The sequence below is a fragment of the Lithobates pipiens genome, unplaced genomic scaffold (genome assembly GCF_037356315.1).
Source record: "Lithobates pipiens isolate NorthernLeopardFrog02 unplaced genomic scaffold, aLitPip1_a1.2 Scaffold_23, whole genome shotgun sequence".
NCBI lineage: Eukaryota > Metazoa > Chordata > Amphibia > Anura > Ranidae > Lithobates > Lithobates pipiens.
Genome location: NW_027507785.1, coordinates 50511420 through 50522594, shown reverse-complemented (window position 1 = coordinate 50522594; position 11175 = coordinate 50511420).

Here is an 11175-nt window from a genome sequence, read left to right as displayed (position 1 = left end):
GAAGTTATATCCACAATATTTGAAGATAACCTGTGCTAAAGAAAGGGAACAGTATTGTGTTGTGTTAATGCTGGCAGGGGCCCTATTCATCCTTATGATGTGAGAATTTAATAATGCCGCGTACACACGAACAGACTATCCGGCGGACTTAGTCCGGCGGACAATCCGCCGGACTTTGCAGCAGAGGACCGTCGGACTTTCCGAACGAGCGGACTTGCCCACACACACGCCCACACATGACCAGACTTTTCCGCCGGACTAGGTCCGGTGGACAATCCGCCGGACTTTTGAAATGAACGGACTTGCCCACACACGGAGTAAAGTCCGTTCATTTTGAACGTGACTCCAGGTAGACGGGACTAGCGAAGGAAGTCAATGTCGCCGCCTCCATCGCCAGTCCCGTCGCCTGGTATGGATTTTAAGGGGAACCCCTACGCCAAAAAAACAGCGTGGGGGGTCCCCCCAAAGTCCATACCAGACCCATATCCGAGCAAGCAGCCTAGCCGGTCAGGAAAGGGGGTGGGGACGAGCGAGCGCCCCCTTCCCTCCTGAACCGTACATGGCCGCGTGCCCTCAACATGGGGGGTGGCTGCTTTGGGGAAGGGGGGGGGCCCTGTGGACTCGTTCGGAAAGCCGGGCTCCTCCGCTAGTAAAAGAGCAGAAGATAGGGGAGGAGCTCATCGAGAAGACCCCCGAAGTCGGAAGAAGACCCCCGGAGCTGTCTAATAAACGACTTTAAAAACCTGTGTTGTGTTTTTTTTTATTTACACTTTTTTCCTCCAGGGTTGCGCTACACACAGAGTGCAGAGGTGCGTTACGTACAGAGTGCTGAGTTCAGAGGTGCAGTATGTACAGAGTTCAGAGGTGTGCTATGTACAGAGAGCAGAGTTGCCTTACATACAGTGCTCAGAAGTGTGCTACATACAGAGTGCAGAGTTCAGGGGTGTGCTACGTACAGAGTTCAGGGGTTTGCTACATACAGAGTGCAGAGTTCAGGGATGTGCTACGTATAGAGTGCAGAGTTCAGGGGTGTGCTACATACAGAGTGCAGAGTTCTGGGGTGCGCTACTTACAGAGTGCAGAGTTCAGGGGTTTGCTACATACAGAGTGCAGAGTTTAGGGATGTGCTACGTACAGAGTGCAGAGTTCTGGGGTGTGCTATGTACAGAGTGCAGAGTTCTGGGGTGTGCTATGTACAGAGTGCAGAGTTTAGGGGTGCGCTACGTACAGAGTGCAGAATTCAGGGGTGTGCTACATACAGAGTGCAGAGTTCTGGGGTGCGCTACTTACAGAGTGCAGAGTTCAGGGGTGTGCTACGTATAGAGTGCAGAGTTTAAAGGTGCATTATGTACAAAGTGCAGGTTAGCGCTACATAAAGAGTCCAGAGGTGCACTATGTACAGAGTGCAGGGTTTAGGGGTGCGCTATGTACAGTTTCACAGGCTGTTCACACCTCACTTACTCCCCTCCCCCTGGGTGCGAGGGCCACATGAAATGGCCTGGAGGGCTGGATTTGGCCTAATGGTCTTGTGTTTTGGCACATGTGGTGTACACTGATTTGGGTTATTTTCACCAAAGAAATGTAGCAGAATATATTTGGCCCTAATTTTATGAAGAAAGATTATTTACTGGCAATGTGACAGCAGTGAAAACTGAAAATTGGCCTGGCAGGAAGGGGGTAAAAGTGTCCGGTATTGAAGTGGTTAAAGTCAGTACATGAACTGATTGACGCCGAGTGATGCTTCTTCTTCTCCCAGTCGGAACTCTGTTGTACAGGGACTGCAAGAGGCCAATAAGAAGCTCACATCCAGGTACTTATAAGATACATTCAATGATGTATTAATGATTGACTACATTACATTATACATTACTATGTATATATTTTTTTGAGTATCCTTGTAAATAATATTATAACCTGTTTGCACTATTTCCTCCCAGAAAGGTTTCGTTGATATAATTTATGACGGTGTCCTCAGCCATGGAAAATGTACGTCCTCCTCGCAGGATGCGGCACAAGGGGACGCGTTCCGATCGCGGCGAGATAAAACAAGAACCAGCCTGAGTGCTGCTCTGGGAGTTCTGTGCTCAGGAAGGAAGAATCATCCTTATTTTTAGCACCTTGCGGCTCAACCGGTTCTCCATCTCCGGAATAATCCGCAGACTCCGGGGAACGCCGCGTTCCGTGTTTGTCCCTCGTTCTCTGGGTGGGCTGTGTGGGAGGGAGACACCCCCCCCCCCCGACCTACCCCAGAGACAAAGGTCACATATTCTGTTTATGTATGTATGGTACCATGGGAGATCCGAAAATCTGCAGAATATCGCAATCCCCGGCGAGAAACGTCCAGATCTCTCTGGAAGGTTACAGCTTCTAAATTGCTCCGTTTTATCATTTTCTGGAAGGAAAACAATTTTGTTATTTTGTTTCTTGTGGTTTCATCTATGAAGGATCAGAAATGTACGGATTCCGGGCAGCCGGGGGAAGGAAGAGACTCTCTAGGCTGTAGGTCCTCTACATATTCGGTGCTGCAATAACACAATAAAAATAAAAAATAACACACCTCCATCAGCGAAATGCATGAAAGATTTACCCCCACCGTCATGACCAGGCCTTTTTTTTTTTTTTGCGATACGGCACTGCGTTACTTTAACCGCTTGCTGACCAGCTGCCATCATACTGCAGCAGGTCGGCGCGATCCCGCGAGCCGTCGTAGCTAGATTTCGGGTCCGTTAATGGGGACAGCAGGGGGTAGCCGGCCACGAGCGATCACGGGCACGAGAGGCAGAACGGGGATGTGTGTGGGTAAATAAAAGGAAAGAAAACACTGCGCTACAATATGACAAAGGTGGTAAAGCGGCTAACACTCAAGCAAACAAAGCTAAACGAAGTGATAAATTAGTGTAGCACTAAATATTATATACGCAAATGTGCAAACAAGTATAATGAAACACATAAGGAAACAATGCACAATATAATGAATTTTGCGTGGAAGTGCAAAACAAAAAATTGAACAGTGAAAACTTAGTGAATGTAGTTCACACTGAAGGGGTTAAAGCGGAGGTTCACCCTAAAGTGGACCTTCCACTCATTGGAATCCCCCCCTCCGGCGCCACAATTGGCACCTTTCAGGGGGGAGGGGGGTGCAGGTACCTGTACAGTACAGGTATCTGCACCCACTTCCGGGATAGCTCTCTGCGGAAAGGGGCGTAGATTACGCCCCTTTCCGAAAGTCCCCCGCTGTCTGCTGGGAAACACACAGATCCCAGAGGCAGCGGGTCCATCCTTATTGCGCAGCGCGACTCGCGCATGCGCAGTAGGGAACCGGGAAATGAAGCCGAAAGGCTCCACTTCCTGATTCCCATACCCAAGATGGGGGCGGCAGCACCCGAGAGACGATCGAGAGATCGGCTTCGGGTGCCGACATCGTGGGTGCGCTGGACAGGTAAGTGTCACTATTTTAAAAGTCAGCAGCTGCAGTATTTGTAGCTGCTGGCTTTAAAAAAAAAAAAAACGCGGACTCCCGGCGGACTCCCGCTTTAACTCCAATGTATCCTATGTTGGGAATAGTCCAAATAAACCCAAATGTGCAAATGAATGTTCCTGTAGGATGATGCCAAACACAGAAAGAAGTCTGGAAAAAGCACTGCAAATAACAGAGGCTGGAACTAGTTGTCTGAAATCACATCAACACCGACCATTCAAGGAAAAAATGTGGGTACTCTTACCGATATAGTTGGACACACATGTCGTACGACAGTGGGTCATAAAGGCTTACAATCACGATCTGATGCCGTGTGGGAGCAGTAGTTGTGTCACATACCTAGTGGTTTTTAGCCCGTATTGCAGAGGGAGGCCTCCCTTAGGGCTCCCACTACCGGTTCCCTGGTAAGGTAACAGGGGACACAGGAGTAAGGAGGGGCACGGGTGCCTGGCAGGATCAACAGACCGGAAGGGATGAACAGGCTGGGTCAGCTCCGCAGACAGGATCAGCTTCAGCACACTGGATCAGCTTAGCAGATAGGATCGTCAAACAGGCCGAGTCAGGTATCAGGCTGGAAGCGAGGTACAAGGGAGCAGGCAGGAGAGTAGTCACAGACAGGCCGGGGTCGGGTGCAGGCAGATAACAGGTAGGTCACAGACAAGCTGGGTCTAAATCACAGGTAAGTACTTCAGATCAGGTTCTCAGGCACACAACGCTGTAGAGCAGACAGCGGGGACCGTCTGTGACAAACAGGCTTAAATAGTCTCGTGTGTTGTGTTTTTTTTGTACTTTTATTTTACAGGTGAATGGGTAGGGGTACATTGTACCCCATACTCATTCACATAGGGTGGGGGGCCGGTATCCGGGGGGCCCCCTTATTAAAGGGGGCTCCCAGATTCCGATAAGTCCCGCGCCCGCAGACCCCGACAACCAACGGCCAGGGTTGTCGGGAAGAGGCCCTTGTCCCCATCAACATGGGGACAAGGTGCTTTGGGGTGGGGGGGCTGCGAGGCCCCCCCTTCCCCAAGGCACCCCCCATGTTGAGGGCACGCGGCCTGGTACGGCTCAGGAGGGGGGGGCGCTCGCTCGCCCCCCTTTCCTGGCAGGCCGGGTAGCGTGCTCGGACAAGGGTCTGTTGTGGACTTGGGGGGGGGACCCCCACGCCGATTTTTTTTGGCGTTGGGGTTCCCCTTTAAGTCCATACCAGGCGGCGGGGCCAGCGACATCTCCTTCGCGGGCCCCGCCTACCTGGAGACGCGATCGAAATGAGCGGACTTTTCTCCGCGTGTGTGGGCGAGTCCGTTCATTTCAAAAGCATGCGCAGTACGGGGCGGACGCTATATGATCGCCAGACTGAATATGCCAGAACACCGGTCACACTCGCCTGTCATGCAAACTGGCTACATCCATTTCTCATATATGTGAACCTAGCCCCAAGGTGCGCTACGTTTAGACAATCTCAGCATATACCATGAGAGCAGCGTTTTTTTTTTTTTTGGTTTGTTTTTTAGAAAATATAAATATAATTGTATCAACTTTATTTTGTCAAAACTTCATCAGATCAGCTGAAAAAGTATCCTTTCTATGGCCAGTCTTACCTATTTAGCCCTTACCACCGCATCCGTGCCATTGGGGGTGGTAAAACTGCAGCTCAACCACCTGCTTTTACTGCCCCCTGCTGGCTGCCCAAGCTCACAGGGTGCCTACAAATGACGCTCCTTGCTTTACAGCTGCATGTTCTATTCAGGTCACAGAAATCATTGCGCTGCCGTTAAATGTTCCTCCGGTGCCGGAATATCTTCCGGCGTCGCTTACATTTCCCTTTAAGTGGCTTTTACTTGTTCACTTGCGAAAATAAAGCAAACGAAACGTGTTTGTCTTACGGCAGTCCGGGGATTTCAGCTCTATTTCTGCGTGCCAAGGGCGGCTAAAATATCACAATTCTCAGTAAAATACCGCAATCATTATGCGATAATCCCGCCGAAATGCCAAACCTTCGCTTTCCAGCCGGCGCACACAAATACCGCGTTTGTTTGATTTCCAAACAGCCGTCTCCATTTCACCGGCTGATAGGGAACTGAGTGAGCCGAGACCTCCGAGGTCGCCAAGCAAATGAGGAATGCCTCGATACGACGTGTCACCAACAATTGTGTTGGTTCTTAAAGGAACGTTCCAAAAATTTGTTTTTTGAGATAGAAAGGTACTGCAATGCAATGACAATCTGCCCGTTTCTGGCAATCTAATCCTAAATCTGAGGGTCTGGATGGATTCCCGAGGGCTCCAAATATTTTTCCCGGGTTTATTGCCAATCAGCAATGCTCTAGAAAAAATATCAGTTGGAAACTGAAAGACTGAATCTATTTGAGCTTTAGAGCCGGTTCACACAGCGGGCGATGCGAGGCGACACGACTCGCCTCGCCTCGCTCTCGCAAGTCGCCCCCGTTCCGTACAATGGAACCGTTCTGAGAGGAGCGACTCGAGTCACTCCGACTCAGAAAAAAGGTTCCTGTACTACTTTTGGGCGACCTCGGGGCGACTTGCATTGACTTCTATACAGAAGTCATCTGCAAGTTGCCGCTGAGGTCGCGGCAGGTCGCGGCGAGGCAAGTCGGAGTCGCCTCGCCTCGCCTGCAGTGTGAACCGGCCCTTAGAGGGCACTAAAAGCAAAAAAAAAGACACTTAAGCCTCGTACACACGATGGGATTTTCCACAGACAAAACGTCAGACTTATTTTGTCCGAAGGGCGTTGGCCAGGAACTTGTCTCGCATACAAACGGCAAGGAATTGTTGGCCAACAAACACGAATGCTGTGACGTATTATGCCGCGTACACACACGACTGGACTTTCCAGCAGACTAGGTCCGATGGTCTTCCCGACGGACTTTCGGTGGAGTTCCGACAGACTTTCCATACGAAAGGACTTGGCCACACACGAACGGACTATGTCCGTTCGAAAGTCCATTCGTTTTGAACGTGATGACGTAAGACAGGACTAAAAAAGGAAGTTCAATAGCCAGTAGCCAATAGCTTCCCTTGCGTTGTATTCGGTCCGTCGGACCAGCACACAGACGAACAGATTTGAAACATGTTCTATTTCTAGGTCCGTCTGATTCGTTTTATGAAAAACGATCGGATTAGACCACACACGATCGGATTGTCCGACGTACTGATTCCGTCGGACCTAGTCTGCCGGAAAGTCTGGTCGTGTGTACGCGGCATGAGATGTACTACGAGACTACAAAGAGGAAGTTCAATTGTCATGCGCCATCCTGTGGGTTCCTTCTGTTAATTTTGTGTTAGTAGAAGTTTGGCGAGTGTTGATTCATGCTTTTCATTTTGCACTTTTCATTTTGCGCTTTTCATTTCGCGCTTTTCAGTTCGTTTCTGAATGGCCGTTCGTCAACCAGCCATGTTGCGGAATCGGAGTTATTGCTTTGACCCAAGTCCGGTCCAGGAACTGGAGGAGGAGGATTTCTTGGGCCAAAAATAGGTTGCTTTATTAATCGTGACCAATTATGTCATATGCCTTTGCTGCGGGAGCTCCAGGAGAATAATCAGGATGATTTTCGGAATTATCTCCGGATGACGGACCCCTGCTTTCACCAACTCTTGGCATTGTTGACCCCTTATATTAAAAAGTAGGACACATGCATGAGGCTTTTATTTTATTTTTTGGTTGAATAATAATTATTTGATTTGGTATATTTTCTATATTTTTGGATGCATAGAATGCACTTTTTGCTTAAGTTCTATTGGCAGATAGCATGTCTAATATTATTTGTTTTCTTTTTTTAATGCAAAATAAAAAAAATTGTGTAGAATAATACTTGGCTGTGTGTTTTACTTCAAATGACAGTTTGGGGGTAGGCAGTTACATTTTCTAAAAAACTGCGGGACAATGGTGTTGTGGTAACTTGCACAAAAAAAAAAAAAAAATATATATATATATATATATATATATATATATATATATATATAATATTATTCTTGGTATCACTAGAAAAAAAAAGCCGTTTTAAATATGTTTGGCAGAACTCAATTCGTATTACCAGCAAAGCAGCTTCATTATTATCCCATTAAAGAAGAAGAGAATTGTGCGCTGCATTTAGAGATTTCATAATTTGCCACGTCACGAATGTTAATTCTCCATTACAAGACCCACCGATTCCGGCTCCTCCTTGCTTCCGGGCATGCGTGTTTGTACTTTGGACTTTTGTCCGATGGACTTGTGTGCACATGCTCAGAAAATCCGACAACAGACATTTGTTCGCTGAAAATTTATAATCCTGCCATCCAACATTTGTCAGCGGAAAGTCTGACAACAATTGTCTGATGGATCGTACACAGGGTCATATTTTGGATTTTCGAACTTCGAATTTCTGAATTTTCCAATATAAGAATTTTCGAATATTCAAATTTTTTATTTTGTGATCGCGATCCCCCTCCTTCTGAGGGACGTCTCTGAATGTGCACTCAGAAAGGGAGAGCGCCCACCCGGCCGTACATACAGGGCCGTCTTTAATATTGATTGGACCCCGGGCAAAAAAATTTTTTGGGGGCCCCCTCCCATGCAATTTCACTCTCCACCTGCTCTGAGACATACAATAAATAGAAGCTGGACTTAAAATCAGTTTACTGTACCGATCAGGCAGAAATTGTGATTGGTTGCCAGAGGTTACAGCATATCATTACTGCTTACTGACTGGTTGCAAGAGGTTACAGCACACATTACGGCTCACTGATTAGTTGCTAGAGGTTACAGCAAATGATTTCTGCTTGTTAATTAGTTGCTAGAGATTACTGTACAGTAATACTGCTCACTGATTGCTAGAGGTTACAGCACATCATCTTCTCACTGCACGGAAGCATGATATACATATGAATGCCACCTTTATTTACATATCAATGCAGATGGTCCCAGCTCTTTGCTTAGTAATGCCGCTGCTATTTACATATGAATGCCAGTTATTTACATGTAAACACAGGGTGTGCAGGTGAGTCACCTGCACACAACAACAGGGTTAAAACTTCAAGGGACAAGGCAATTTAAACTGGGATAGTTGGCAAGTATGAGGCAGCTGCTTTGGGCCCCACAACAATGACAGGGCCCAGGGCAGCTGCCCCTTTTGCCCTGCCTTAAAGATGGCCCTGCGTACATATGCAGTGGCCGGGTGGAAAGTGGTTAAAGGAAATAAGTATTTGATCCCCCTATCAATCAGCAAGATTTCTGGCTGCCAGGTGTCTTGTATACAGGTAACGATCTGAGATTAGGAGCACTCTCTTAACCACTTCCCATCCCACATATAGTAATATGACGGCCGCAAGGTGGCTCTGCCATCCTGGGCAGCTGTCATATGACGTCCTCGGCATTCCAGCCGCGCGCGCGCTGTCTCCCCCGGGAGCCAATGTGCGTGCCTGGCAACCGCAATGTCCGCCGGGCACTCGTGATTGCTTGATCTATGTCCTGTCAGGGGAGAGGAGACTGATCGTGTGTTCCTTGTATATAGGAACACTGACTGGTCACCTCCCCCCAGTCAGTCCCCTCCCCCTACAGTTAGAATCACTCCCTAGGTAACACATTTAACCCCTTGATCACCCCCTAGTGTTCACCCCTTCTCTGCCAATGACATTTATACAGTAATCAGTGCATATTTATAGCACTGATCGCTGTATAAATGTCAATGGTCCCAAAATAGTGTCAAAGGTGTCCGATATGTCTGCTGCAATCTCACAGTCCTGACAAAAAACGCAGATCATCGCCATTACTAGTAAAAAAAAAAAAAAAATGCCATAAATCTATCCCCTATTTTGTAGACGCTATAACTTTTGCGCAAACCAATCAATATATGCTTATTGCGATTTTTTGTTTTCCAAAAATATGTAGAAGAATACGTATCAGCCTAAACTGAGATAGAAAAAAATATATATATATAGAAAAAAGGCCATTCAAAAAAACAAAAAAAGGTCCTTTAAGTGCACTATGTTCGGAGGCCGGACACGGTGCACTATGGGAAGCGTGACGTCAGTGCAATCACATGATTGCAGATGAGACGCTTCAATTGTAGGGTTTTTTTCTTCATTGATGTGTTGTTTTGATTGGCACTGCCGTAAAACATGGGCGGGGCTTTCCCTTATGGTTTCACGAGCGCCTCAGAGGGATGGAACGCAAGGCCTGAACAGGCCAGAAGGAGTCAGCAGCTGGCCGGTGACCATCCATGGCCATCAGCCAGGGCATATGTGCTGCTGCTGGACAAGGTGTCAGTGGCCTATTGCTGATGCGCTGCATCAGTGGGGAGTGGGGACAGTTATAATGGGCACAGCAAGTGTACAGAGTCAGGGCCCGATTGGGTCACAGAGACCAGTAATCTAATTATGTGGTCCACCGCTATCGGCGCCCAGTGTTGTTACTTCTATCATGTTACTGTTGAAGTCTTCAGGACCCGGGGAGATCCCCACCAATAGACAGCTAATACACATCATCGCGGAGGTCACTGTTTGAAGAAGGACCCCCCCCCCCAAGTCTTCAGTGCAAAGCAAAAAAGAGTCAAGACTTAATAGGTCATGCAGACTCGTAATCTTCTTATGTGGTCAATTCCTGCTGCCTCTTGGTCTTGTTACCGCCCCTCATTGTTCAGAACCCGGGGAGGTCCTCACTAATAGACAGCTAATACAAAGCATTCACATCACCAGGGATGTGGCTGCTTGAAGAAGGACCCTCTCACTCTTCAGTGCTGAGCAAAAAAGAGTCAGGGCCTGGTGGTTCATGAAGACTGGTAATCCTCTTATGTGGTCCAGCCCTTCCCCTGCCTGGTCTTGTTACTTCCCCTCACTGTTACATCATCACGTCACTGTTAAAGTCTTCAGAACCCAGGGAGGTCCCCACCAACAGACAGTTAATACAAAGCATCCACATCACCAGGGATGTGGCTACTTGAAGAAGGACCCTCCAAGTCTTCAGTGCAAAGCAAAAAAGATTTAGGGCCTGGGGGTTCATGGAGACCGGTAATCCTGTTATGTGGTCCAGCCCTGCTGCCTCACGGTTTTGTTACCCCCCCCATTGTTTAGTCATCACATCACTGTTTAAATCTTCAGAACCATGTAAGATCCCCACCAATGGACAACTAATACGAAGCATCCACATCACCAGGGATGTGGCTGCTTGAAGGAGAACTCGCCCACTCTTCAGTGCAAAGCTAAGAAGAATCAGGACCTGGTGGTTCATGCAGACCGGTAATCCTCTTATGCAGTCCAGCCCTAATGGCTCCCGGTCTTGTTACCGCCCCTCATTGTTACATCATCACATCATTGTTAAACTCTTCAGGACCCGGGGAGGTCCCACCAATAGACAGCTAACATCAGCAGGGAATAGAATAACTGTATTCAAAATGTAATTAAGGCATTAGCTTGAGGGGGGGGGGTGAAGTCTAATAAATATGATAAATAAAGCGGGAAGGGGAGCCAGGCGGTTATTTTTAAGTATCCTATACTCTTTGGTAAGCTTGCCACACCATCCATTTCCAACAGCACCAATCATTATCCATTACATGATGTTGCATGGCAGGCCACATGACACGTTTCACCCTTCCCTAAATACTCTCTCAGTGCCTTTCTGTCCAATCACCAAGCTTGCACACAGCCACATGTGGGTGACGGATAGCATGAAAACCTTGTATAAGTTTAGACATAAAGTTAGGACT